The sequence below is a fragment of the Onychostruthus taczanowskii genome, unplaced genomic scaffold (assembly GCF_017590055.1).
Source record: "Onychostruthus taczanowskii isolate IOZ18803 unplaced genomic scaffold, ASM1759005v1 scaffold76, whole genome shotgun sequence".
In the NCBI taxonomy this organism is placed as follows: domain Eukaryota; kingdom Metazoa; phylum Chordata; class Aves; order Passeriformes; family Passeridae; genus Onychostruthus; species Onychostruthus taczanowskii.
Genome location: NW_024505450.1, coordinates 2,445,574 through 2,467,502, shown reverse-complemented (window position 1 = coordinate 2,467,502; position 21,929 = coordinate 2,445,574). Strand labels below are relative to the sequence as shown.

Below are 21,929 nucleotides of genomic sequence, written 5' to 3'. Positions count from 1 at the left end.
GCAGACACAAAGTCCTTTTTTCACAATTTATTCTAAAAAAAGATGTCCCCTTCTAAAGGCAAATGCTGCTCTCCAAACAACTAATGCTTACTGTTACCTTTTGGGTTGTCATTTAAAAAACAAACAAACAAACAGTTTGGAGCTCTGGGACTGTTTTTGCAGTTAACTGTTTACAGGATAGTACAGTAAAGCAGTTCAAAAATAGGTGATACTGTTTAGCTTGTTATGTGATATGTCTCTTGTTTCTAGAAAGCCAAGAGTAAGTAATGAATAGCAACAATATGGATTGGACAGAAAAGCCATTTGGATAGCTGTGCAACACAGGATTAATTAGGCAAATCCTCTTAGGTTTGATAAGCCATTGCTTAGATCTACAGTTTATTTTGTCATTGGTTGCTCCTATTAATGTCTTCTTTCTGTCAGAGTTTATTATTCTGATTTCAGTTTTGCATCATACCTTTTTGTGTGTCAAAGTGAAGTGCCACTTCCAACCTTGTAAGTACAACTTACAACCTCCCAAATAATAAGCAGAGAAATGCCTGGAGTCAATTCAAATCAATGCTGGCATCCTCTTAAGAGTCTTTTAAATAATGAACTTTTTATATGGATGAATTCTGTTCAGCAACTGGTGTATGACATCTTTTTAATTTGGCCTTCAGTGTTAAGTTACAGGACAAGCAGGCATATGTGTCTGTTAATGAGGATGAGCAAATGTTAATTCATGGAGATGAGGTGGTTTCTGCAGTATGCTCTTCATAAAAAGCATATGTTTTTGATATTTCTGGGCAACCTTTAATTTTTTTCTTCTTTATGACATTGCAAAACCATAATTTTATTTCTGTAAAAGAGGTTTTCCTAGGACCATTAGTACAGAATGACTTCGCTGCTTGATCTCCACTAGGTTGGGTTGGGCTTTTTTTTGATAATGTGTAGAATATACTTGAAAAATATAAAGTACACACGTTGAAGTCGTTTCACTAATTATTGTTCACACTCTGCCTCAACCTTTTTTTTTTTTTAAACTAGAGAATGTGCCATTTTTCAGAAATAAGAAAAGAAAAAACAGAGGAGAAATAAAAATCCTTACTGGAAATAAAAAGTCTTAACCCCCTGCCTGAGAGGCAGAGACTAACAAGCAGACACCTCAGGACTGCAGCAGGATGGCTCAGCCAGCTGGGTGGGGGGGAAATATGCAAAAAGACATGGGAAGAATTGGGCATTTCAGTGGGTGGTAATCAGAGTTTCATCAGCACTGGGATTTCATTTTGTTAGACAATGCTTTGTACGTGTCAGGGCTCGTGGCTGCTGTGTGCACGGAGCACAAAATGTGGGAGAACACTGTTTCCAGCACTCCTTGTTAGTCAGAATTTTGTTGCAAGTCTTTGTTCAGCAGTCACTTGAATATTGTTTTTTTTTTTTTTTTTCTGTAAGAGGGTATTGCATCTGAAATTCTGTTTCACCTTGAATGACCTGGGAAACTTTTCATGTATGATTCATCTGATGTGATCTGCGAATTGGGTTAACCTCTGTCATGTCCCCAGACCAAACCAAAATAAATCTGAATTACAGTAGAAATTTAACTGTGAGAATACAAAACCCTTTAGTAGAAAACCAATTGAGTATCTCAGCTGGTTGTAAAGGAAAGAGGACAAACCAGGAAAAGACAAACCAGTACACTGGCTGAAAGGGAAAAGTGGGGAATGCACACGACTGAGTGGTACCTTTGGGTTGGTGTCTGTGAAAGATGAGAATTGCTCCAGTTTGCTGCTGTCTGACAAGCCCCTCGAGGCCATTCCAGCAGGGGATGGGACACAGTGTGTGCCCTGGCCCACGTCTGGTGGCACAGACACAAAACCCTGTCCCCAGAGCCAGCCGGAATTACGGCACGCGGGGAGAAAGGGAAGGGTCTGAACCTTTGTGTGTGAGAGAGAGGGCTCTGGAAATGGAAAAATAATTATACAGCCCTTAATACATGATAAAAAATTACTGAATGAAGTAAAATTTAATAATATTACATTTATATAATGTTTATATTGTTTAATACTATCTCATTCGAAGAAAACTGAAACCTTGCTGATATTGCAGCTGATTTTGTACTTCCTCACAGACCACTACAATTTCCCTCAGCTGGAAAGGGAATATCCTGAAAAGCTTTGTGATGGCAAGAAGAATAATCTGATTTTTGCACCGTTTCTCTGTGATTCTTTGGTTTTCAGTCCTGCCCCTGTCCCTGGGACCATCAGGGGCATGAAGTGACACCACAGCTGCTGTGGACACATCCATGGGTGGCTTAGCTCTGCATCAGGGAGAGGAAATTCTGCAGGGATGTCCCAGTGGCCTCAGGAGACAAACTCATCCAAGAGCTTTAAAAATAAGGGAGTTTAGGAATTTTTTTAAAAAAATTATTTTTATTTTTTTTAAACCAAGCCACACAATTTGCGATAATCCCATATTCCCAATGCCAGGATGGGATTATATTTGTAAGGTTTTCTTGAAAACCAAAATATTCAGTGAGTTTTATTGGGATTAATATCTGGGATTAAGTTCAGCAATTTTGCAGTGTTAACCATTCTTCTCTTGGAAATACTGATTAAACCTGGATCTCTATTAAAAAAGACTGCTTTGACTCAATTGGAAGAATTCATGGAAGTGTAATGATTTTGTAGATATCTGCTATGAATAATGTCAACATGTTGCAATGTAATCAAACTGTTGAATTTAAATTATGGTTTTCTTCCAATGTACTTCAGCTCAGTTCCTTCTGTGGGCTGTCTCGGTGTGTCTGAGGTAGAAGAACCTTTCTACATTTGTCAAGGCAAACATTTTAGGGGATGTGTTCTCCCTTATTTTACATACTCATTAGCACCAATTAAGCAAGAGCAGTATACAGAGAAGGATTATGGAGAGACAAAATTATTTTAAGGTGTCTGGGCAAAAAAACCACCATGGATTTCTCATTCTGATTTGTGGAAATGAATTATTTTTAGGCAGCATTAGTGATATTCCCTGCAAAAGGTTACTTTTAATGGTATAATATATGCTCTCTGGCTCAGACAGAAAAATTTTCTGAGCTAATATTGATTTAGGATTAGAGTGAAAAATAGATCTCACTTTCTCATGTTAAACTAATTCCAAATTAAGACTTAAATTAAAAGGTTAGAAAGAGGTCTCAAAAATAAATCACTTTGGAGGCCCCACAACTCCATTACTGTTTGTCTAATAAACAATAAAGCTTTAAAAATTATACTCTGAATAGAAACTAAATGAAAATTATGATTCAGAAATGAGCTTTGCCAAAGATGTTTTAATGAGGAAGTTTGATTCACAGTGATTCAGTGAGTTTAATAAGGTACAAAAGGCAACGTAAAGTTGTTGTAAATAACATAAATGCAAATGGTATTAGAAATGACAGAAATGAGTCTGCTGGAGCAGAAGGCATTTTGGAGGCTACTGTGGGAAATAAGAGATACACTCACTGAAATGAAAGTGGGAAAGGATAAATGCCCAGGTTTTTGCCATCAAGACACTCCACCACTGATCAGAAATAAAGCCAGGAGATGCACTTTGTGCTTAGGTATAAAGCTTAACTTAAGGGACATGAGTTAACCAGCTCATTTTTAAGTGACTCATTTTTTGACTTAGTGCAAAAGCTACAGACAGTGATTAAATTAGTTTTAAGTGCCTTACACTAAGAAGTACACTGTTAAAGAACTAGATAACTAGGCAACTTCCTATTGTGTTTTTAATTAAAGGTAATATTTTGTGCTTGGCGATGAAACACAAGGAAGTTAATTACTGAATTGAACTAGAGCTTTTCAGTATTGTCTGCTGAGGGGAATGCTATTCTGCCTTAAAAGCCTCATACAAGCAGCTAAAGCAATCTTTCACACATGTAACAGATACAACTATTTAATAAAAAATGAATGAGAAGCTACTCATACCCTGCTGTGAAATAGTTATTAGTTTCTGCTATAATAAATGAAGAAATGCATTTAAATGGTAAAGAACAGTTGATGTCTGATCGTTACATTTCACGTGTTAAACCAAAAATGGTTATACTGCTTTTAAGTTCAGGAGTCAAATAGCTGTCATCATGCCAGGCTCTAAAAAGCTGATTTCCAGGTCTTTACGATGGAATGTAATGAGGAGTGGAACCACACTAACAATCCAGGTTTGTTTGGGGGATTTTTAATACTTTTCTCATTCAATTGTTATCTCCAAGGGCTCGCTTTTGAGGGAGGATGAATACGTGTCTAAACAATACTGAAGAAATTGAAAATATCTGAGTAAAATCTTGATGCCACCCGTGCCACTGATGTACTTTTTGAAGATTTCAGTGGGACTTGCATCATATTTATTGGGCGTTACACGACACACACGTTTTTGTCTTTCAGGAGAGAAAAAGTGTTGGCAGTCCTGCAGTAATGAATAAAAACTGGCACTGGCAACATTTCTTCCTTCAGGAAATAAGGACTCCTGAGGCAGGTGGGCAGCTGGTGCACTGATATGATGCTCCCTACAGTGCTGGCCAAGGTTGTCTCCTCTTTCGTTGTGCTCTCCTCTTTTTCTCTCTGAATCCATCTGTTGTCTCTTGTCTGATACTTGGATAGCAAGCTCTGGAAAATTTCATTTGGAAGCCATACTTATATTTATATTTATATTTATATTTATATTTATATTTATATTTATATTTACATTTATTATATTTAAATATATTTTATATTTATTATATTATGGACTCCTGACCCAGGAAATTCTGGTCCATAATTGAGGTTACTTTGTTAATACTGCTGCCTCTCTATCTATTAAAATTAATACCGATATTCTGGGTATTTTCCCTAAATGTTCATTAGTAGTTTAATATAAATTGTGAGATTTTGGTTGATTTTGATGGAGTAGTTAGAACACATGAAGCATCAGGAGATATTTCAATGAAAATGGAACTTCTACTATTATTCCAGCATTGATCTTATACATAAGAAAACAAACAAAATACTCAGTGTGCAAATTTTCTTCTTGAGTATTCAGTAATTTCTTCTTGGGTGTCTCCCCACCACTTCCACCTTCTGGGATGCTGCTTCCCAAGACCTGTGCACGTCCTTTCCCTGTTCTGTAATCTCTGCTTAAGCAGAAGTGATAAACGAGTGACTAAAAAGAGATATAAAACTGGCTGCACGCGTGTACACAAAGTAGTGCTCAAAAATAAACACCGTCAAGCACAACCGGTGTTTTAAAATAAATGATGTGGCTTCTCCTCTGCACACAAGCTGCTTGAAAAGCCCATCCCTGTTGATTAAAGAGCTTTTTCCTGCTCTTTGTCATGCCTTAATTTTGAGGTGTTTCAGCCTGTGCCCTAACACTTGCCCTTTTAGCCACTGCCTTCAGCTGCTTCTTGGTATTTTTGTGAAATATTTTTGTGAAGTATTTTTGAGTGACAGGTGATACATTTCCTCATAGGATGCACTTTTTTCGCATTTTGAGGATTATGCAGAATAAGAACTACTGATTTCAGTCTCCCACATGTATGTAATTAAATAATAAATTAAATTGATTAATAAAGCATGTTTTAAATGAAAATAGCTTTACTCTCAGATTTGTGGTTTTTATTTCTAAATTATTTTATTACATGCCTATAGAAAAATAGTGAATTCTATACAGATGCTTTTTGTCATTGAGGTAGAAAAAGGATAAAATAATTTGAAGATATTAAATTGTTTTATCAGGAATAGCTGTACAAGTTTCCTTTGTAAGATATGGCACAAGAGATATGAATGGAAGTACTTCAATCCCTGACAAATTTCCTATTTATGTAACATGTTCTTCATTATCTTATTCTGAGATATGCAGTTTGTATTTAAAAAATAAAAATAAACCTGAAAACGATCTGGAAGTTCAGTGCATATATTAGAAATGTGGAAACTGTGTTTTTTAAGTCACAAGTCGCATTGACAAAAATAATTTATTTATAAGGATCTCCAGTTTTCTTGAGACCTCCAGCTGAAGTAGCATCTGATCCTGGAGCCGTGGGCCTTTCCTTGTGCCTCTGTGTCCTGGTGGCAATTTATCCATTCCTTGTGCTTCCCTCCAAGGGAAAATCCAGCAGAATCATCGGGGGGCTGCTGCCAGACTCTGAGGGTGCATGAGAGCCCTTGCATGTACATAATTTTGAGTGAAATCTCACCCTGATCTCCCAGGCTCTGTCCTCCCGGGGTACTGGCAGTGCTTTGTGCTCTGCAGTTCCTGTCCTTTCATTTCCTCACCTGTTGTATCTCACTGCTGTTCATTTGGGTGCTGAGCATGACGTGGTGTTTATGACCATGTATTTTATTTTATTATTTATCCCATTCTTTTCAACATCAGATCGTAAATGTGTATGGCTGCACTCCCTGTTTCAGTAGCAGAGAGTGGTAATTCTATCAAAATATGAGAAAGCCATAAAAACCTTCTGATTTCCTCTCTACCTTCACACAAAATCCATGGGGAGACGATATTTTTGGTGAATTTTACACTAAAACATTTTAAAATTAAATTTGTTTCATCAGAAGTGTCTGTGAGTCAGAAAACAGCAGGAGCTTTATGTCTGACTAGCAAAGAGACGTTGAAAAGTAAATTAAAATATTTCTAAATATAAAAATTAAATAGAAAATAAATAGAAAATAAAAAATGTAAATATTAAAAATGCACATGCAGATAAAACATAAATAATACAAATAATATAAAAATAATACAACTAAATAGAAAATTGTACATGCATATTATGTATATATGATATATATATTTATATAGATATATAAAATATCTATATTTATATAGATATAGAAAATATAACATATAATATTTACATATATAGAATAAATATATAATATATTTATAATATAGAAACAGATAATAGATAAATACATAAATATAAATATGTAGAATATAAAAATATAAAATATTAAATATATAAAATATTAAAATTAAAAAAATATATATATTTACCACTAAAATTCTCATTAACTGAAAATGCTACAGGTCAAAGCACGAGCACCAAGTGCACATGCAGTTGGCTCAGAAGTGTTACCTGATCTTCCCCTGCATTGTCTGGGGAGAGGTTGCTCCGAGGTGACAGGGCTTTGTGGCCGTAGTGACAGCCTGCTGCCATTGTCCCTGCCATGTGACACTTTCTGCCGAGTGTCTCATTACCAGCAGGGGACACGGTGTGTTTCACTGGGTCAAAACAATTCATTAAACTGCTCTCGAGCATCACCTTTTCCTTTGGAAGGGATTTGGGCTCTTACTGGCTTGGAACAGGAGAATAAAAAATAAGCACAAGTTTTGAAGTTTTGTAAGAATTCTATTAGAACGTTTGCACCTCTGAATAAACACACTTATAGGGAAATATGTTCTTTACTAAAGAAGAAAATGGTTTTTTCTTTAGAATGGTTTGATCTGTTTTCATAGCTCATGTAGTTAATGTGCCTTTTCTGTTGTTCATTCTAGTAGGAGGGTCCCTAATGTGGTAATTTACACCTTTAGAAGATATTTTCAACTGTTCTTCCGTTGAGGATGTCTCATGGGGGAGGGCAGAAATAAGGCTATCTGCTTGCAAAAGGTAGGAAAACCCATGGAGAAGTTGCTGAGGTATTACACTGTTAAGGGAGGGTGTACATGAGCCACGTGCTCATGGACTGGGGTAAAACTGCTTCTCAGGAGGGATTTGTGCCCCAGACAGATTAGTGACAGGGCCTCACACCAGTGCCACAAAAGGGGGCTTTTGTGCACTTTGGGTTTTGTTTTTAGCTGCTGGCAGCAAAGCCCTGGCTCAGCCCTCAAGTGCTTTCACAGCGAGGTTGGAGAGAGCCAGGTAACGAGGTCATCTTCCATTTAATTCTAAAACAGGCTTGGCTGTGATTCAGTGCCAGAGTTAGAGCAGGCTCCACTCCTGTGCAGCTGGTGGGGGAGGCTGGCACGTTCTGCATGAAGATAAAACTTGGAAAACATCAGCCTGGACCAGCAGCCAGCTAATCAGGCTATTTACTTTGGAATATGCTGCAAAAGCACAGCCCCAGAAACCTTTACTGCTGTCAGTATTTTCCTTGCAGTCAGTGGACATTACTGCTAATAAGCACAGACTCAGTGGAGTAATGCAGGATTATGTTTGAATTCTGTCATCCCACTGCCTGCCTGTGTTCAGTGACGTTTATTTGAAGGAATGATGCATTTTGGAAAGTGAGGTCAGCTGGAACATTTGTTGTGCTCTTCATCTGTCTGCAGCCCTTGATCTTGCAACGTGTCAGTCACTGAAGACAGAAGTCATTACTCACCTGTAAAAATGAAATTATTGTAGTATTAGTGGATGGTACCCTATGGATATTCTTAAATGTAGGGTGCTTACTGATGCTTATTTCAAAACAACACGAAAATATGGCAGTATTTGCTATTAAAGATTTTTTAAAATTAGCACAATATCATTGGAATTTTAATTTTAAATATGCTTTTTATTAAAAAGGTAATTTTTGCTCCTCCACAGAAAAAATGTTCCAGTGTTTTTTTAACTTTTATGTAAAATAAACATTTTTCCAATGTTTGGCTATCATTAAATTGGGAGTGGATTATCTCATTTTTGTTGATTGCCTTGAATATTATCATTCTCAGTATATCAGATTTTCTCTATTTTATGTCATAATAGTCAGACACTGTAAAATATATTTGTCCTTGCCAAACACCTCGAAACACTGTATTTTTGCACACATTTAACATTTGTTAACCCTAACAGACACTTTCAGCTCTTTTCCTGCTAAGAGAGATTGAGCATAAAAATGTAATTACTAAATACAGTTATGTGAAAGGCACTCAGGCACCACCAAGGCTATTGACTACATGAAAATAGTAAAGAAAATGCAAGAAAATTTACAGTGTCAGACTAGAAATGCACATTATTGTGACCATTTCCTGAAGACAAACCCTTTCCTTGTGGACCTCTTAAGGTACTTGACTGAGGAATGATCTACTTCTATGGCTCTAACAAAGAGAAAAACCAGACTGAAAATGAAAATACAGCCTGAAAAATACACCATGATAACTTAGCATTTACATGATCCAGTAAAGATATTCCAACCACCCCAAAAATTTTGCCTTTCTTTAACTCTTTGTTGAAGAAAATATGTTAATATCAGCAAGATCTTAGCATATTTTCACACACAGCAATGAAGCATCTGTCAAATCTACATCTATTGATGTAATGTGAAAACAAGCAGAGAAATAAATATCTCACAGTGGCCCTGAGCAAAATCATCTGTGACAATTAGTAGGGTGCCATATTTTTAAATTATAGATGTCCCAGTTAGCTGTTTTAACAACTATGGCACTGAAAAGGACAAGAAGGTTGAAAAGAAACAATTAGAAAAAAAAAAAGAGAAAAGTTCTGTAAAATCTAAATTGAACAAAGAGGTATTTATGTAATTTCAAGCTAAATTCATTCTATTTTTATACTTTATATTTTTCTCCCTTTGCCTTCTGCATAAACATCACTCTTCTATTAAAGCTGGACTCGAACTTGGAGGTGTTGTCCAATCTTAATGATGCTACTGTGTAGTTATTCTGCCTTTCCCTGATGTGAAAAGTTAAGGGATTAGTGTTTTAGTTTGGATGAGGAGTGCATTTCATCTCAAGACAGCCACCTTTTATGCACATGCTAACCAAAAAGATTTTAGATGCCTTCGAGAGCTGGTTGCAGGGAAAAAGTTGTGAAGGAAAGCATGTTGCAGCAGTTTTGTATTCCCCTCAAGATGCCCTTTGCAGCTGCAGTGTGCCTGGAGACCTGGGCTATGTGGTTTTCTCTGGATGGATAAAATGTGAGTGAATAGTGATAATGGTAATCTCATACCTAAGTAGTTACAACTGTGCTAATTATCAAGAATTAGTAACGGGCCTGCCTTTAATAGAAAACAGCTGGATACAATTAGGAGGGGTATTGTAAAAGACCAGGTTGGAGGGCTCAAAAGACTAGATGGAGCTTGTTGGCTGTGCTGTGAGGAAGAAAGAATCAATGCTGCGAGGCACTGCTTGTGAGAAATCAGGAATAAGATACAAAACATTTGCAATAAAATGGAAACAGTTTACGTAAACCCTAGCCCTAGGCAAGAAATCAGCCTAGGGCGAGGGCTGGTTGCAGGGAAAAAGCTCTGAAGGAGTACCGGGCCAGTGGCCAGGAGTGGCTGGCTGCCTGCAGAAATTCCGAACGGCGCAGGATTCCTCCCAGACTCAAGGTACCCACCCTGGCAACTGTGGCTGCTTTGAGAGTGCCAAGTGCCTCCTGCAAACTGACATCAGGAACCTGGGCTGCTGAGTTTTCTTCGCCAGGGAAAAGTGCTGGCTTTTGTTTCCAGGGGCCAGTGGCCGGGACTGGCTGACTGAATCCTGAAATTCCCAAAGTTGCAGAATTCGTCCCAGACTCAAGGTCCCCACCCTAGCAACTCTGGCTGCTTTAACACTGCAAAGTGCCTCCTGCAAACTGACATCAGGAACCTGGGCTGCTGGGTTTTCCTTCCCAGAGAATAGCGCCAGTGTTCCTGTCCAGGGGCCAGTGGCCGGGACTGTCCGGCTGAATCCTGAAATTCCCAACGTTGCAGGATTCCTCCCAGACTCAAGGTACCCACCCTAGCCACTGTGGCTGCTTTGACAGTGCCAAGTGCCTCCTGCAAACTGACGTCAGGAACCTGGGCTGCTGAGTTTTCTTTCCCAGGGAAAAGCGCCGGCTTTCGTGTCCAGGGGCCAGTGGCCGGGAGTGGCCGGCTGAATCCCGAAACTGCGAACGGCGCAGGATTCCTCCCAGACTCAAGGTACCCACCCTGGCAACTGTGGCTGCTTTGGCAGTGCCAAGTGCCTCCTGCAAACTGACATCAGGAACCTGGGCTGCTGAGTTTTCTTTCCCAGGGAAAAGCGCCGGCGTTCGTGTCCAGGGGCCAGTGGCCGGGACTTGCCGGATGCCTGCGGAAATTCCGAACTGCGCAGGATTCCTCCCAGACTCAAGGTACCCACCCTGGCAACTGTGGCTGCTTTGGCAGTGCCAAGTGCCTCCTGCAAACTGACATCAGGAACCTGGGCTGCTGAGTTTTCTTCCCCAGTGAAAAGCGCCCGCGTTCGTATCCAGGGGCCAGTGGCCGGGACTGTCCGGCTGCCTGCACAAATTCCGAACGGCGCGGGATTCCCCCCAGACACAAGGTACCCACCCTTGTGACGTGGCTGCTTTGCCAGTGGCAAGTGCCTCCTGCAAACTGACATCAGGAACCTGGGCTGCTAAACTTTCTTTCCCAGGGAAAAGCGCCGGCTTTGGTGTCCAGGGGCCAGTGGCCGGGACTGGCCGGCTGCCTGCAGAAATTCCAAATGTCGGAGGATGCTTCCCTTACTCAAGGTACCCACCCTGGCAATGCCCTTTGCAGCTGCAGTGTGCCTGGAGCTCTGGGCTTTGCGGTTGTCAAAATCCTAAGCCTAGCCCTAACTCTAGCCCTAGGCATGAAATTAGCCTAGGGCTAGGTATTGTCCCAGGGGAAAAAGCTGTGCAGGAAGGCATGTTGTGGCAGTTTTGTGTTCCCCTTGGGATGCCCTTTGCAGCTGCAGTGTGCCTGGAGCCCTGAGCTTTGTGGTTTTCAAAACCCTAAGCCTAGCCCTAACCCTAGCCGTAACCCTAGGCCTAGGCAGTAAATCAGCCTAACATTTTCTCCGAATTACCTTTTTAGTCACCCTGCCATCTACATTTTCTAATAATTACCATTTTAGTCACTGTATCATTGCCTTTCGGTGCCAGAGGAATTTATTTCCTAACAGAAAATTCTACCATTACCTGGCAGAATTTGAAACAGCAATGTCAGGATGGTTCAGGAGTTTTCTTGGAGCTGGGCTTTAAAGGCTGAGGAAGGAAGAAGCAGAAGGAGAGGCAACCTGAAGAATGCTTTAATCTGATTTTCTTCTTTGGAAGAGCCCCAGTGGATGGAGATGCACAGGGACCTGTGTTGTCTTTGTCAAATGAGCATTGGCAGAATGAGGCACAAAGCCCCAGAAACCACCATGACCCCATGGAAATCATTTTTTGTCCCTAACAGCATTTAAATCTTTCCAGAGGAGCCAGGCTGTTGCATTTGTAAGTTAAACAGTAAACAATAAACAAATACTTTCAGCAACCTCCACTCCAAAAAGTCTTTTTTTTTTTTTTTTTTTTAAATATCTTGCATTAAATCTGCAAAAAATAATGTGGAAAGAAAAGGTGAAATTTGTGCTTATTTTTGCAGATGTCTCAGTGGATAATGCAAGAGAAACCTGTTTGTTTTTCAATTGGGGAAACACAGTGCTTCTCAACTGACCTTGCAGTTGTTGCAAAAGGAGCAAATTGTATGTTTGCTTTAAATTTGAAAGTAATTTTCCATTTACACCCAGAAACAGAAGGTTGGATTTTGGATAGATCTAGCAAACACATCTGTGGGGAGGGGAGATGGGAAACTTTGAACTATGCTGATCTGAATATGATGGTAATCCGTGGGAAGTGTACATTTCAATTTTTTTATTTTAAAAGATCACTTTTTATCAGTTTAGCTCTCACCCCTTTACATGTTTCCACAGGAATGTGGATCTTGAAAATTTTTATCCAAATGCAGAATATTGAATGCTTGTTTCTCATAATACAAGTCATACTTAAGTGACAATATCATCTGTTAAAAAATGGTTTTTTAAGCATTTTTTAAGGATAAGGAATTGTGAAGAAAAAATATTACTTATTTTTGTCCAGTCTTCTGTCTGATTGGGCAGGATAAATACTGTAAGCATAAAATATTTCAGCCAATGTGAAATACTACACGGTACATAGTACATACTACACAAAATATTACACAGTAAATACTGATTTCAAATCCTATAATTTGAATCCATGAATTAATTCTCTGCTTAACAAATTATTAAATACTGTAGGAAAGACTAAAGACTGTGGCCTTCAAGTTTTAATAAAAAAAAGACAAATATGAGTGGAACCTTTGCTTCTTTCACCTGTGAAGGCCTGGTCACCTGCAGGGGTCACAACACCGCACTGCCAAGCAGCTTCTGGGTTGTTTGGGTTTCATAATTTCTGTCCAGAAAACTCAGCTCTCCCATGCAGGTGCCAAGGAAAACCTCTGCCTTCCTCTTGGTGTCAGCTCTGACAGTCACTGAGTGTTTTCCTGACCCAAGGAAAGCCTTTTCTGCGGGGTGATCTGAAGAGCTGAATGGGATGTTCAGTGGAGAGCCATCACTGGGGAAATTTAACTGCTCCGGAGAATTGTGGGAGGCCAGTTCTGTCCCTTTGCACTGTGCCTTGCTGTTTCATGCAATTGCACCTTTGTTATTGGTGTAATTCTGAGCCTTCTGGATGGAATTACAGCCCTGTGGTCTTGCCTCCTCCTGTCCTTACCTCTGGTGGCAGAGGCTCAATTCAGGACTCAAGCTTGTTCAAAAATTAAGAGTCAAGCTGATACAAGCAACCCATAAGCTGATATGAACAACTCATCCTGGCTGTAAAAAGTGTTTTGATGATACAGCTTATGGCAGTTTGAGGAGTAAAACAAATTGTTCCAGCCAAAGCATTTTCAGCCTGCATCTGCACTTGGGATTTTGGTAACAAAAATAGCACAAAATGTCATTGGTAGGTGTTCTGCCAAAAGCTTCTAGCCTGTGTTTGTCCTCAGATTGTTTCTTTTTGCTGCATAATAGATTACATCTGTTGGAAATATCCTCTTCTTCTAACTTCTGGTTTATCTTTTCTACTCAGAGCACTCACACCTAACTAGTGCTTATCCTCTGCAAAGGCTTGGACACAAGGAGGAACAGGAGCCTACAGGGGTGTGTGTTTCAGTGCTGAACTTCATAAATGAATCTAAATGACACAGAGCCTCCTTCCACTGAGTTACTTAAGCACTTTGAAACAAAACCCTCCCCTCCAAACGCTATCAGGAGCCCACTTACAGGTGTAACAGGAGTTTCCACATTAACCCCTCCGTTGCCTATCAGCACAAATGTACCTGCCAAGAGAAAATTAGGACAGGGAAGTGTTTGATGTTTTCCAGGTGACAAAAAAAAAAAAGTCATGTGAGGGCTTCTCAGACACAGTCACAGTCAGATTTAACCCCTGATAGAAACAGTCATCAGAGTGTTTAAAGCTTGCTGATACATCTAATGTTGTTTTAATGTGCTTTGTGGGCACTTCAAAACAATTTTGTGGCCGAAGTAATCCCTAGGAGTCATTGACAGGGGAGGTTCATCACTCCAGCTCACACTGGCTCTGGCCAGCCTTCAGTCCTGATGGTGGGGAAGCCTTTAATTGAAACAGCTGCCAAAGAAGGGAGCTTCTTGAGGGAGCTTGAAAGGAAATAAGGACAAACAATGGATCTGCAGAGGGGTGCTGTGCTCCACAAAAGCAACTGAAGGAGTTTCAGTGAGATTTGAGGGTTTGATTACATGCTGGTGATACTCCTGTTGCAAGGTGAGTGGAAGTCTAGCTTTATCTAATTAGCAGAAACTGGAACATGAGGACAGAACTGACAGCGCTGGGATGTTTCAGGAGGTGCTGTCATTTACCAAACGTGACCAACCCAAAACTCCAGTGAGAGAACAGTATGATAAGAGAGGTTAATGAGCCCAAAGTCACCCCTTCTTTTCTAAATCTAAATTAAAATCTGTTTCTGAGAGTTGGTTAAAATTGTGCAGATGTATCCATGGAGCACTGGATTCATCATTTTGCCTGTTAGCAGAGGATTGGTAAGATTCAAATTGACAACTGAATTTGGATTGTTTTGGTTATCAAACTTGAGGAAGGTGCATGGTGAAACATGAGAAATTTGCTAGAAATAGATCCTAAAAAACAGCTGGAGAAATTATGTTGAGGCTCGTCAGTGGATCACAATTTGGGGTGATATATACCAATTTAAGTTTGCAGATGAAGTATGGATTCAATCAGCATATATTTAATGTGCCTTTTTTTTTTGTTAAGGCATTTTAGAGTTTGTATGGTTAAGTAATCAACAAGAATGTTTTTCAACATTTACTGTCTATTTATATATTAATAAAATGTGTAGAAATAACTCTGTAGGTTTTTTTTAGGAGCTTGATTAATATTTCTAAAATTAGTAAGCAATAGATGTTATGAGCAGCTCTTGAGTGCTATAATTTACTACCATTGACACCCACCTATTTCTTCCCCAGCCCTAAATTATATGGCTCATTACTTACAAGACTGAAAATTGGTGGTGTTGTGGCAGTAAAACCAATGTTAGGTTTTAGCACTTCCATACAATAAGTCTGGCTTCTCCAATTAATTAATTCAAATTCTGACTTCACATCCTAACAATCTTTATTACAAGGATTGGTCCTAAATAAAGGTTAAAATCAAGCAGACACATGTTGAAAATACTGGAACAAGTAGTGAGAAAAAATAGCAGAGTACGTGTAGTTGTGCAAGTAAATAAAGAAATTCTTTGTTATTTTTGGCAAGAGGTGGAGAAGCATGTGATGTCCAGTTGTAGCTGTAGCCAAGGATTTATCTTGGGGCTAAATACTTTATAGGCAAACAGTAATTCCTTTTTTGCCCCACATCAGCTGAACACTATTTCGGGTCAAGAATGCTGTTTGCAGAAGCCAACCAGCCTTACAAACCACTAACATTTAAGTGATGTATAACATTAGGGACATGTTGTTACTGGGGGTGTATCCTGTTATTTTGTGAAGAGTTGAGCAAGGCAAAAAGCTGAACTGTAATGCAGGATGCAAAGTGGTCAATACCTTTGTTCTGTCCTGTTACCTCTATAGCTAGTGGTGTGTCTGATGGGCTCGGGCGAGTGTGGGAAGGATGTCAGACCAGATCTGGAAGGTTGGTGCTTCACGGTTGTTTTCAGGGCTGGCTTGGGGACGTCTCTTTGTCTTACAAGGCCACAGCACTCATTTAAATGAATCGGGGGTTCACATGTTCATTCTCACCGTGTCATCTTCTAAGCTCCAGGTCCTGAGAGTCAGGCCTTTGTCCTGGCACCAGTTTGCTCGTGGCTATGCGCGTTATGTGTGTGTGACTGAGTGTTGGCAGCTAACGAGGCGGGAGGGAGAGCTCACCGTTCGGGGTGTGGCGACTGGGATGGCCAGCACCGGAGGATTATTGGGGGTTTTACCGGGGCTCCTCGGAGAGCCCCCACGAAGCACGAGGTTGCCTTCCTCCAGGTAGCGACAGACCGAGGCGGGCAGAGAGGAGTTCGCGATAGGAGCATCTCAAGTTGTCCTCCCAGGACTTCCCGGGGAGACCGTCAGCTGGCGCAGAGGAGGCTCCGCCGCCGAGCTGCTGCCAGGGGCGGTGATGGCCGCACAGCAGCCTCGGCCGGTCGGTGCGGGAGGGCAGGAGAAGGGAGCGCGGAGCGGAAAGGAGCGGGGCCGGGCGCGGAGCGGAGCGCGCTCCGAGCGCCGGGCGGCGGCGGCTGCGTTGCGCGGCGGGGCCCTCCGGGGGCGATGGGCGGCGACGGGCGCCGCTAGGCCGCCGCGGGCAGGGCGGAGGCGGGAGGAGGCGGAGGCGGAGGAGGCGGCGGCCGGGGGCGGGTTGGGTCCCTCCCCGGGAAGATGAGGCGGAGGCCCGGTCTGTCGAGCGGGCTGAGCTGGGGCTCTTCCCTCGCAGCCGCCAGGACAAGATGGCAGCGGCCGAGGCGGCGGCGGCAGCAGCGGCGGGGCTGAGCGGCTGAGCCCGGCCGGAGCGGCGCTTCCCGGAGCGCTCCCGGACATGCCCAGCGCCGTGGCGGCAGCTCCAGCGCGGACGCCAGCGCGGCCCGACCCGTGAAGGTGAGCGGCCGGCGGCGAGCGGGGCCGGCCCCGGCGGGCGGCGAGCGGCGCTGCCTCTGCCTCCGCCGGCGGCGTTCGCGCCCTGCCCGCGGGGGGCTCCGCGGCACAGCCGACCCCCCTGCCCGGGGCAGCGCCGCCGGCCTGGCCGAGCGCGGCGGCGGCGAGCGGGCAGCGCCGCTTCCCTTTCCCGCCGTCCTGGACGGCGCCTGCCCCGCCGCGTCCCCGAAGTTTCCCGTTCCCCGGCGCGGCCAGGCGCCCACCCCGAGCCGCCCCCGGTGCCGGGCGAGGCCGCCGGCGCCCGGCGGGGGAGGTGTGGCCGCCCCTCGCCCGCTCCCAGCGGCAGCGCCGGTGCTGCCCCTCTCCCCTCCGGGCGCGCCGCCTCCTCCCGTGCCTTGTATGGAGCGCCGGGGCCGCCCGGGCGGCGGGGGGTCCCGGGGCGGCGCCCGGGCGCGGCTCCTCCCGCTCCGGGTGCTGCTCGGCCGCCGCCGCGGGCGCTCCTGGCAGTCCCGGCGGGACGCGACCCTCGCCCCTGACCCCCGAGGAGAGACCCGCGCTGGGGGGGAGCTGGGGCGGCAAATGGTGCCCAGGGCCGGGATCACTAACAGCAACTGGAAAGGAAGCGGACGCTTTAGAATTTGGTCAGTTCCCAAGAACGAGCCCTGTGAAAACAGAGGGGTTTGTTTGCCGGAGGCTTTGCCGTAATGGTTGCGGCAGGGATTGTGCGGGGTTTGTTCTGGATTCGTCGTGGTATAAACTGTAAAGCTGGCAGGTGCGTTTACGTGTGTTTAACGCTGTAGGAAATAGTGATGAGTGTGTAAAAATTATTTTTATTTAGATCAAGCTCTCAGTTGTCACTGCTATGTGCTTACACGTATATAATAAAAAGCTTTTTTTGAGGCTATAACTTTTGTTACTAACTGTTACATCTGACTTAAAATGTCAGAAAGTGCGATTGTTTGTTTCTTTGTTAACTTAGTTTTTGGCACTCCAGGGCTAGACTTGCCAGAAATTATGTGGCGCTCTGATGTTTTTGCATCTTCCTGCTTGTGTATTTCCCATTTCCCTACTTGTGCATTGCCTTGTTTATTTCAGTTATTTTAGTGTCTTTAAATGGTGGGAAAGTATGTTACTATGAGAGATGATTACATTAGGTGAAGCTGTAGCTGTTGATAACAATGCATGTTTCTTCTGTGATTATTTATTTGCTACCCAGTATTACCTCCCATGACATTGTTTGCAAAAAGTTTAGGCTCTGATTGATGTCGCCCCAAGTAGGAAGGCTGGGATGGACTGCGAGGACTTTCTGACATAATAATTCCGTAACAGACTTAATTTGCTAGAGCTTTCTATAAACTAAGTTTAAAATACCCACAGTAAGTGCCTAACAAGCGTGGCAGCCAGCAGAGAGATTAATTAAGCACCTGGAAAATAGGTCAATACTGTATTACGAAGCGGCGTGGTGAGATGGCAAATAAATAGAGCAAAGTGTTAACGCGGACTTACCGGGGGAAAACCGATCCCGGTGGAGCGATGGGATGGCTTTATCTGCGCTGCCGCGGACCTTTTATGGTAGCGCGTGTTGGGAGCCCTTGGACTTTTCACTCCCTCCACTTCTTCCTGGGGGCTTCTCTGGTAGTAGCTGGCTCAGGGTGTGGCGCCGCTCGTGCTTGTAAATTAATTTTTTTTTTTTTTTGATGGATAAATTTGGCTGGGTGTTCCAGTCCCGGTTGCGGTGGTGGTGCGTGGCTCTCCGGGCTCGGGGGCGGGCTGTAATTGGGTGGATTCCATGAGGTGGGATAAAGTTTCATTGAAAAATTGCTCGGGAAGCTGCCCCTGCCCTGGGGTCTCTGCGGCGCTTGTGATTTTTCTTTGTTTCGGTTTTTTTTTTTTTTTTGCGTGTGCATGTTTCCTCCCTCGTCTCTTTCAAACAACTACCTATGGAAACAGGGAAATGAGACCGGCTCCTGCATAACAAGATAGCAGAGACAAAGACAGGGTGTGGGGAGGGAGACTGAGCTTGCAACTCATCTTTCAGAACTAGCCGATGAAAAAACCCCTAGAATTTGCATGTGCTGCTTTTCTCTTTGTGTCCTCCAGCTTGCTGCAGTTGCTTCAAAACAAACTGGTGATTTTTCCAAAAGCATCTGTGGGATTGATGGCACCTGTGAAAGGGGATGGGCGGCTGAGCAGCACTTTCAGAGGCAAAGGGTTGGTTAGCCCACCAGCCCCTGGGTGGAACAGAATTAACTGCACTAAATTCTTGTGGAAACCCCAATCCAAAGGTGTGGGAATGTCAGGCTGTATTTTTCCAAGCTCACGTGTTGAGGTTTGTGTACCCCTCTCTGAAGGGATTGCACACTTCCTGTTTTTAGAGTAGTTTTCTTTTTACCTCTATAGGATCTCTTTCTTGTATTTTCCCTTTTGCCAGTGTGCTCATCGTGGCAACAAAGGCCCTTTTGACAAAGCAGTGCGTTTTGGAACAGGAATTTTGTGGTTGGCTTTCTTGTATGTGAGGGGGAGAGAAAAGCAGTGTTGGTAACGGGAACAGCACTGTCATTTGAGGCTGAACATGTATTTTGGAGGAAGGTTAAACACAGGAGAAACTGCTTTTAGTGGAGCTAAATTTTGCTGTTGCAGTGTGGGGTGTCGTGGCATGTGAGTGCTGTGCACTTGCAGAACAGTTCCTGCAGGCAGTGTTGCTTTCTGCACAGAACTTTGGGGAGTAAAGCAGAGGACAGAGCGGCCTTCCTACATTGTTTTATTAGATCAGCCTCGGCTTTTCTGAATATATAAAATTATTTCCTCTGATCTGTAGAAGCATTAGAGCTGAATTAAACTGCTCTGACTGACAGAAGTATGAGTTGGGTAGAGCAGGCTTGATAATCACCTGGTGATCCGTGGTTGAGGGAAGAGGAAATGTGGAAGTGTCATGGTGGTCCTACCAGCATTCCTCTGTCACAAGTTTGCTGTTGAATTTTGTGAAATAGTATCCACCTTTCAGGCTTCAGAAAAGCTTGTTTGTGCCATTCTGTGTTTTCCAAGTTCCTAGGTCACTGAAATATTCTATTTCTTGAGATCCCTCACTGACAATCAGAGGTGGAGTGGAAAATAACAAATTACTTTTAATAGATCTTGAAAGAAAAGCTCATTGTTTTGGGTGGGTATAGGATGGGACTTTAGGTATCTGAAACTGTGTTTCAGAACCTTGGCTTGGCTGAGCACAGCACCAAACGTGGGGAAAGGAGTGAGGATGAGCCCTGAGCGTGCTCCAGACCACTGCTGTGTGTGCAGTGCACCTGAGATGACCATGTAACTCTATTTAAAGCTGCCTAAAATAACTGATGCTATGATATGGGTTAGTAATGGGTTACCTTTTCTGACTTCTACAGGCACTGAGCACCCTCTGTTTAACCTGAAATAACCTATAATGAAGGATAAAGGCTGGAAAATCCTGTTACCTGGTCTTGGCTTCCCCCGCCCCTCTTTAGAGACTGCTTTAATTTAGAGCCTCTACCTCTTTTACAGAAATTTAGAGAAATCGTAGCTTTGTTTTCGTCAGAGTCACCATGCTTTGAGTGACAGATGAGCAGGGGAGCAACATGTAACTGTGAAAGTGGATTTTAGTTGGTGACTTTATTTGATAATGTAGTATTTCCTACAGGCTAGGTTCTTTCCCCCAGTTCTTTAGTTGTTTTATTTCAATATAGTGAATATTGAAAAAGATGGCAGGAGTTGGTGTGGGTCTTGGTTTTTAGATGGAGTTTGGGGATAATCTTTGTAGTTTTGTGGTATTTTTTTCATGGTATATCACTTTGTTTTTTTCCATATAGCATTTTAATACGCCACTTCATTTTTGATAGTGGGTAACTTTCTGACAAAAGGGCGTTAATCTCTGGTGTAGCAGTTGGGCTTGGAAAAGGAAGAAGAGCCAAATAGCTGAACTGTTTTTAAACAAGTAGACTCAAGTAGTTTAGTTCTGGTTTTTTTTTCTTATGCTGAGACTTGGAGTCAGTGTAATTTCAAAATACCTCTCCCAATATTGTTCACTTTACATATTTATTAGTTCCATCATTGTGTAAACTTTTTGTGCAGTATGTTATGTTTTTAGAAAAAGATCAGGAAGTTATTCCTTTTTGTAAGTAAGGACTATAATAATTTTTCCCCTTTTATCCAGCTCTCTTATGCTCTACAGTATTTGGGTATAACAGGAAAATGCTAAGTTCAAGTTCCAAAACAAAGCAATAAAAGAAGATGCAGTCAAACATTCAAAGACAAAATAGACATAAGATATATTTTCCTATCTTTTAGGATGATCAAAGCTACAGCAACTCCCAGTATTAAAAAAATAATTGGATTCTTATGTACAGAGAACTCTTTTTGCATGTCAGGAGGGGCACTCCCATCAGAAAAGCTATCTTTAAAATCAGTAATCTTAAACTCATGCTTTCCATTCTTGCTGAAATAATGTAATAGTTCTAGAAGACTTTTAAAGCAGATTACAAATGAAGCACAAATAACATTTTTAATGTAAAAAGTCAGTTACTGCCAAATGAAAGTCTGCTTTTATTTGTCTGATCACTTTCTGGATACATGTGGTGCTGTGGTAAGCACTCATTTAGAGTAAGTGCTGGAAAACTTCTGGGCAGGAAAGCTCAGCTCCTGATACCTGTGCTGAGTCCCACAAACACCCTGAAAGGAGGAGGTTTTGGAGATGATTGATGCTGCCCATGGCCACTTTTCCATGCCTGCTGGATTTCATAATCCACTGGTCTGAGTGTCTTGTGCTCTCCTGTGTTCTGGAGGCTCAGCTGCTCTGGGTCACCACGCTCCACTGTCCTGCAGCTGTTCTTTGTGTCACCAGGACACTGAACCTCCAAGGAACTTAAATTGCTGGGTGAGGCGAGATTTTTATCACCAAGCTTGGCTTGGCTGTTAGCTTGCCTTGGGGCAAGCAGCCACCAGTACCAGGGAAAACCTGCTTTCGGTTATTTTAGGGGTTTTCTTCAGTTTTGTTTGACTCTGAGCTGTGAGATGGATCTCCTCGCTTTGTGCTGACCTCGTCTTGAAGTGGCAAAGTGAGATGGCAAAACTGGTCCCTGGGCAGGAAAAAGTGC

At 42.6% G+C, this 21,929-nt stretch overlaps 1 protein-coding gene across 3 annotated transcripts in view; it reads left to right on the top strand.

Annotated features, from left to right (window-relative positions):
• Nucleotides 1-16,548: 16,548 nt before the first annotated feature.
• HIPK3 (homeodomain interacting protein kinase 3) overlaps nt 16,549-21,929 on the top strand; it is a 68,602-nt gene continuing 63,221 nt past the window's right edge. The window contains exon 1 of one of the 3 annotated variants that reach the window (XM_041423321.1): nt 16,549-16,815. The gene's annotated coding sequence lies outside the window, so the exon portion shown is untranslated. Of the gene's footprint in view, nt 16,816-17,248; nt 17,585-21,929 lie in introns of those variants that run through there. The other 2 variants (XM_041423322.1, XM_041423320.1) reach the window with 2 other exon arrangements.